The sequence below is a fragment of the Melospiza georgiana genome, chromosome 1 (genome assembly GCF_028018845.1).
Source record: "Melospiza georgiana isolate bMelGeo1 chromosome 1, bMelGeo1.pri, whole genome shotgun sequence".
NCBI classification, from domain to species: domain Eukaryota; kingdom Metazoa; phylum Chordata; class Aves; order Passeriformes; family Passerellidae; genus Melospiza; species Melospiza georgiana.
Genome location: NC_080430.1, coordinates 5,037,180 through 5,044,457, shown reverse-complemented (window position 1 = coordinate 5,044,457; position 7,278 = coordinate 5,037,180). Strand labels below are relative to the sequence as shown.

The window sequence follows — 7,278 nt, the reverse complement described above, 5'->3', positions numbered from 1 at the left end:
GTGACAGTGAAACAGAAGCAGAGGCAGGGATGAAATGCCATCCCCAAATGCTTGTCTCCAGAAAACCTCTGCATAGCTTTGTGAGGAGGAGCACAAAACCCTTAGGAATGCTGACATGTGTGGTTTGTGCCAGGTTTGTCTATCAGGCAGTCCCCAGTTTGCTCAGAACACGTGGGAAATATTTAAGCAAAATAAATGTGGCTTTTCTATGGGTTCTAACAATAAGAGGGACACAGGAGAGCTCCAAGCCTCCTTTCCCACCTGCCTTTCTGCAGCAAACAGCAGACCTGCAACTCATTTTTGGTGAGGAGGAGCTGCAGCTGATGCAGATCTGCCAAGCCCGGGTGCTGCTGTGCAGAGGTTTTGGCTTCAGAGTCTTGAATTTATGTGCTGACATCTCTTCAGCCCCATCCTCAGCTCCAGCCTTCAGCTGAGGAGCAGCTCACAATCTCTAATTAATTGGTTCCTTTTCTTCACCCTGAAGTGGCATCACTCCTGTACAGTTTGGGAACTAAGTATAGGAATGATTTCACCCACCATTCTCAGCCAGGTTGGCCTGGCAGACAAGAGCTTAATGCTGCTGTTCAGGGCAGGAAGCAAGAAAGGATATTATATCAAACAGAAGGCATTGGAGAATTTCAGGTTAGATGGAGCATACTTAGTCACAGAAGAATTGGGTCAGTGCTCTGGGACCTGTGTTCACTTCCTGCAGGAACCCTAACACAGCCCAAAATAGCAGCAGTTAGGTAAAAGCCAAATATCTTCCCATTTTTCTCCTCACAGCAAATACTAATGCTTACGTCATTAAAGGAGAAGCATAAATAGAACATGCCTGGGGCTGTGATTTGCAAAGTTCTTGATCTGTGGATGAACCATCAGCTTTCCTTATAGCTCACTATTACCCACTTGTGCCATCAAACTTTTCACTGAAGCTGCTATCAGGATGAAATAGACCTTCATATCCACCTAACATTTACTCTTTCCATTGGAGTGAACACTCTTGCACTCTTTTCATTTAAAAGAGTGAAACCTATTCAACCAGTCAGCTAAGAATACCCATCTCTAGGTTTTATGTGTGGTGTGGTTTTCATCTCATTCACTGGGACAGTATGCACCAAGGTGTCACCATTATATTTTCTGAAAAATTCCTTTGCCAGGATTTTTCAGAAAATATCATGGTGACACCAAGGAAAGTGTCCTGGTGGCAGTTTGGGCAGTGTTTTGGTAAAGAAGGGAGGGTTTGGCTCCGTGGGTACAAGGTGTGCCAGACCTGTTGTCCTCAGGGACACAGAGCAGCCCGTGCCTGTTTAATGTCACTGTACAGAGCCACAACAGGATTTGACCATATAACCCCGTGGATTCAGGGAAAAGGACTTGAATACTAAACTATTGGTAAAATCTATCAATTGCAGCAACTAATGTTTGTTAAATATGAGTATAAAAGATTTTGAAGATAAACTGAGAAAAGCTGCAAAACTGAACCAACACTCAGAAATATATATATATATATATTCATACTATAATATGGCGTCTGAACATTTAATATCTATTGGTTCTGAATGAAATATATGAATGTGTCATAATGTTAATTTATCTAAATATGTACTTCTAGAAATGCTGCAACTCTGTAATTAAAAGGGGGAGTTATAGGGGGATAGAACCTAAGTAAATCAAGGTAGTATAGAACGTAATCTTACCCCCTAAAGAGTTGCAGCTGGGTTGATTATTAAGGATGAGGAGCAGGCCTGATGTTAACAGGCCACAGCTGTAGCCCATAATAAGAAGAGTGTTATAAAAGAGTGGATTGGTGGAACTGGAGTCAGTTGGCTGCTGTAAGGGCAAGGAAGAGTCAGTGCTAGAGGAGATGCCTACAAGAAACATCAAGGAGGTGCAAAACTCCAGCAATATGGAACCCTTGTACTGTGATGACAATAGAATTCTTGCACTGTAATGACAACAGGTGTTCACTCCTGTCCAGAAACTGGCAGCTGGCATCTGTAGAACACCAGAGCTCTGCACACAGCCACACACCTCTGCCCATCCTTCCTCCAGGCTTTGGAAATGTTTCCAGGAGCCACTCAAGCTGGCAGAACCCAGGGGCAGGTTCTCAGCACACCCATCAGCAGAGAGCTGCTGACATCAGTGGAAAGAGCCTGGACACACAGCAGGATCCTTGTATTGTTCAGGGACACCCTAGAATGGAAACCCCCCTAGCAGGACTCCTGGCCCACCAAACACATTCAGGGAAGAAGAGATACTTGAAGAATTACAGCTTTCAGCAGTAATTGGTGTGTGCAGAATAAATTCCCATTAAAACCAGGTGCTTTTAAAGGAGCTGCTTGTCACTTTAGTGCCTTGTAATACTTGAACCTCAAGTCCTGGGCTCCTGTGCCTGGTTCCCAAGGTAAACACATGTGATTTATTCCAGAAAGGCATCTGCAGCACAAGAATTCATGACATACACCCCTGATGGGCAGCAGCTAACTTCTCAAATTTGCCAAGTTGCCAGAATTTTATTAAAAGCTGTTAAGAGTCAGAGAGAAGGTGCAGAAAAAGCACCCTCCTTCCCAAAGCCAGGTGGCTTAGGCTGCACTCACGCTGCTTCCCCAATGGATGAGGCAAGCTGGAGTCAGAGGTTCCTTCCAGCAACAGCTCAGTCCCCCTGGACGTGTCTCTGTAAGCTGCACAAATATTCTGGGCAGGGGGAGGGAGAGAGAAAAGAGTGAAACCTATTCAATTACATCAAGATCACTTCTGGCCCTAGTAAAATCATTTATGGAGTGAGGGAAGCCGGAGAGGTTTGGGCTGGAGCCATGTGCAGTTATTTGGGATATACAGAACCGGTTTCTATGGATTTTATTCATAGGTCACGCGATTGTATACGAGGATGTGAGATCTGAATCTCTCAGGAGGGGTCCCTGGTTGGGGTTTCTATTGCCTTTATAGGCAATGGCTCAAACTTTCTTGCAGCAGTAACTCTTTAAAAACTTGAGGGGAATGGGGCTGGTTGCAGCATCCAGCCCATTTTTTTTTTCTCTCCCCCACCAAAATCTTGCATTTACTTTGTTCCTCTTCCTCTCCATAACACATTTACTAAATGGGGAAACAAGGAAATAATCAGAGAAATATTCTTACTTACTTTTTCCATTGTCTGCATGAATTTTCTCTCTTTCCCACCAGTCTGAGGGATATCTGGTACACAACTCAGCTCCCACTTCCATCTGGTTTTCAGCCTCTCCTTGGCCCTTTTTAGGGGTAATTTTGCATCTATGCCATTGTTGGCTCCTTCCACATAGACAGTCGAGCCCAAAGGAACTTGGACACACAAAAGAGATTTGGGACAGTGGGTGTAGGTAGATCAGAACAGCCCAGAGCCTTCTCTACCTTCCCAGGGAACTGCCCAGGGAGCCCTGAGCTTTTCTGGAAAGCAAGCTGTGACTCAGGAACAGTCTAAAGCTCTTTGGTCTTAACTACGGCTCAGTTTGACTTTATTGCCCCAAAGAGGCAAACCCAAATCAAGTTATCAGAGCAATTCCTGCACATCCCAGCTGTGTGGAGAAAGCTGGGCCCTGCAGAAGGCTACCCTGCTGCAGCAAGATACCACCATCTTCATTCCAGCTGATGAAGCCTCATCCCAGAACATCTCCTGATATTTTTTTTTTGTGTCAGCCCTAGGTAGCACAGCCTGCACCCAGCCCCGTTTTTCCAGAAGGTAGGAGAACCTCAGCTGGAGCGCAGAGGTCACATTCCATCCTTCTTGAAAGCACAGCCGGGGATCCCACCAGGTGTCTCACCAGGGCTGACATGACCTGCAGGAGCACGGGAAACTGCACCTGGACTGAGGGGGGCTGAGGGATGGGGCATCATCCGGGGGGAGAGTGAGCCCGGGGCTCGGAGCTGCCCCGGCATTCGGAACTGCCCTGGGTGCCCGAGCTGGAGCTGGTGTGCAGGGGCTGGAGGGGCCCTGAGGGTCGGAACTGCCCCGGGTGTCCGAGCCGAGCGGGGATCGGAACCGCCCCAGGGGCTGGAGCAGCCCCGAGGGTCGGAGCTGCCCCGTGTCTCAGAGCTCACCTCGACTCTCACCGGGGCCAATCCCACCTGCAGGGCCAGGGAAGCACCGCCGGCACCGAGCGGGGCTGCGGGACGGGGCATCAGGGCTGCGAACCCGCCCGGGAGCCGCAACTGCACCGCGGATCGGAACCAACGCGAGGCGCGGAGCTCCGCAGGGCTCGGAACCGCCCCTAGGCTCGGAACCACGTCGGGTTTCGGAGCCACCGCGGTGATCGGGGTTGCACCCGGGTGTCGGAGTTACACCAGGGTTTTGGAGCTGCCCCAGAGTTTGGGAGCTGCCCCAGGGGTCGGAGTTGCCCCAGGGTTTCGGAGCTCCCCGTGTTTTGGAGCTGCCGCGGGGGTCGGGGTTGCCCCCGGGGTTTCGGAGCTGCCCTGGGGATCAGAGTTGCCCCCGGGGTTTCGGAGCTGCCCCGGGGCTCTGAGCGGCCGCAGGGTCGGAGTTGCCCCCGGGGTTTCGGAGCTGCCCCAGGGCTCTGAGCGGCCGCAGGGTCGGAGTTGCCCCCGGGTTTCGGAGCTGCCCCGGGTCTCGGCGCCCCGAGTGTCGCCCCCCAGCGGCGGGGCAGGGCCCGGCCCCGCTCGGTCGGTCGGTGCCTGGCGGGGCCGGTCCGCCCCCGTGCCCGTGCCCGTCCCATTGGCCGCGGCGGCTCCGCGCGTCACCGCTTCCTCCCGCTTTTGTGCGCCGCCCCAGCCGAGCTCCAGCCGAGCGGAGCTGAGCCGAGCGGAGCCGTTCGCAGCCGCGCCAGGCGCTGGGACCCGACGTGGTGACACCAGCCCCGGGTGGCCGCGCATGTCCCTCCGCGGGTGACCCCGGTAAGTCCGTCCGTCCGTCCTAACCCCCTCTTTCCGCGGGCGCTGGCTCCGAGCCTCCGTGAATAGTTTCGTTCTTTTAATTATTTTACTGTCTGCAGCGGTGACCGAGAGTTTTGCAGCCGGGTCTGGCTTCCGTGGGTTTTTCTTCCTTCCTTTCTGGCCTAGCCAAGTGGGAGCTTGTCCCTGCGGCCGTGTCTGGGGAGCCGTGGGGGGGTCCCCAAGGGTGCTCCCCAACGCGGCTGGCCGTGTCCGTGGGTGCGGAGCGGATTGAAGGGCTGCCCTTCCCCGGGGCTCCCCGCACACCCCCGCCTGATGCTGCTGCTCTCGGGTCGCTGTTGTCCCCAGGTTGTCGCCTGGGTGCCTGTCCCAGCTGCAGCTGCTGACAGCGAGCGCCGGGATTAGACTCCAAACCCGTTTTGGGATGCGCTGGCGTGTGGAGCCCGCGGTTTCGGGATGCGGTCGCTTGGGTGCCAGCTCCCTGGAAAGCATCCAGGGAGGTGCGGGGGTTCTTGGCCATCCCTCGCTCTCCTGCAGAGCCGTCCCTGCACCGTCTGTCCGGAGCGGTGAGGATGGGATGAGCGCGGGGAGGAAGGCTCCCCGAAACCCGGACCCGCGTGGTGCGAGCGGCCGGCGGAGCGGGGAGAGCTGGATTTCTGGGAGAGCTGGATTTCGGGGAGAGCTGGATTTCGGGGAAAGCTGGATTTCCACCCGGACGGAGCGAGCGGCTGCCGGGGGGCTGTGCCACGAGCCGGGATGATGCTCAGGAAGGATTTGTGCTGCCGGCACCGAACCCCTGCCCTGCGCGGCTGTGCCGGAGGAGCGGAGCAGAGGTGGGAGCCGGGGACCGGCCGGGCAGGTCCTGCAGGGTAGCCAAGTACGGATCTTGCTGGCCCTGATACAGCCCGGAGAGAGGCTTCTCCCTCGGCTGCTGCCTTTATCATCCTCTTCAATTCCTGTTTATAAACCAGTCGGTTTTGGTAGTGGACCTGCTCCTGGTTCGGGGAAGGGTCTTGCATGTGTTGCTGGTGCATGAACCAAAACCACCTGGCTCACTTGGGATTTCGAGGCTTGGGATTTGTGCAGGGTTTTAGCGATCCCAGGGATTTCTAGGGTCAAGCTATTTCACTTGTTTGGTGAGAGTGAATGGTTGGGGGGAATTTCTTTCTGTGACACCTTCTGGATTTATTTGGAGTCTGGTATGTGCAGTTTGACGTAGCTCCATGCAGGATTTGTGCATGGAGTGCAGCTCTGGGAAGCAGCTCCTCAGGTGTGCATGAGATCAGTTGCATTTGGGGCTTTGCTCTGCCTGTGTCATATGGTCCAATTTCCAGAACCCCTAACTTGACATTAATTATAAACAGGGATTCAAGGTTTCCCAGGGCGCCTGCTGATCAGGGCAGACCTCCACAGCTGGGCACAGCCTTTGCCCTGGGAAGGTTGTGCAGCTTGTAAAAGCTCCTCTGTTGAGGCAGGACGCGAGGCTGGATGGGCTGCCAGCCTGGTGGGATGTGGATGTAAAGAACCTTTTATACCTTCCTCGTGTGAACGCGTTTTGGTGCCGCAATTTTTTCCACGGCTCCTTAATCTCCACCAGGAACCCGCAGCTCTGCCATGTCAACGTGTGCTGATGGGCAATGCATTTATTTTTTTGGAGGCTCTCAGAGCCTGTGAAGGAAGTGTTCTCACACAGAGAGAGATGTGGTCTGGATTTTCATCCAGACGAAGCGACTCCGGCGCGAAAATCCAGCGGCTGCGGCGGCCAGAGGAGCGGCTCCGTCCCGTCCGGAACGTTCCTGCTGCTCCCTGATGCTTCGGGATTTTTCTCCTGCAGCTTGGACTTGATGCTCTGAGAATTTTCCCGTTGGGAAGACGCCTGGTGAGGCTGCCATGGTGTGTCTGGCTCCCTGGCAGAGCCGTGGGATGGAGTGTGCTGTGCAGCATGGAGAGCGATGTGCTCCCAGATGGACGTGGGAACGAGCGCGAGGGCTGGCAGCATCCTCTGCTCTGCTGGATCTGGCCCTGCTGTCGGGGACCTGCTGCTCGAGGCTGGAGGGAAGTGAGTCAGGCTTTGCTGTAAGAAGGGATATCTTTTATTAGACTGCTCGGGGAAGGCAGGCTGGCTTCGGAGTGCACGTAGAAGAAAAGAGGCAGTGATTGCTTGGAGTCTGCCTCGGCTCTCCAGACTGAAGGAATCATCTGAAAGAAAATTAAGAAAAAGATTCAACTCCAGTTTAAGCTGTGCAGTTCATCTGGCCTAAGGAAGCACATTTCATCCCTCTGGACTCCTTAGATCCTGAGATGGCATGCATGTCCCTGTCCTGTGCTGCACCTGCCAGCCCTCCACAGGAGGTGGCCGAGCATTTTCCAGGCTGGCTCCTACAGGGATGGTGCTCACTG

General features: G+C 53.8%; 1 protein-coding gene across 2 annotated transcripts in view; it reads left to right on the top strand.

Moving 5' to 3' along the window:
- The first annotated feature begins 4,794 nt into the window (after window positions 1-4,794).
- Window positions 4,795-7,278, top strand: part of LOC131087011 (mitogen-activated protein kinase kinase kinase 3-like) — an 80,485-nt gene continuing 78,001 nt past the window's right edge. For both annotated transcript variants that reach the window (XM_058030370.1, XM_058030362.1), the window contains exon 1: window positions 4,795-4,881. The gene's annotated coding sequence lies outside the window, so the exon portion shown is untranslated. The remainder of the gene's footprint in view (window positions 4,882-7,278) is intronic.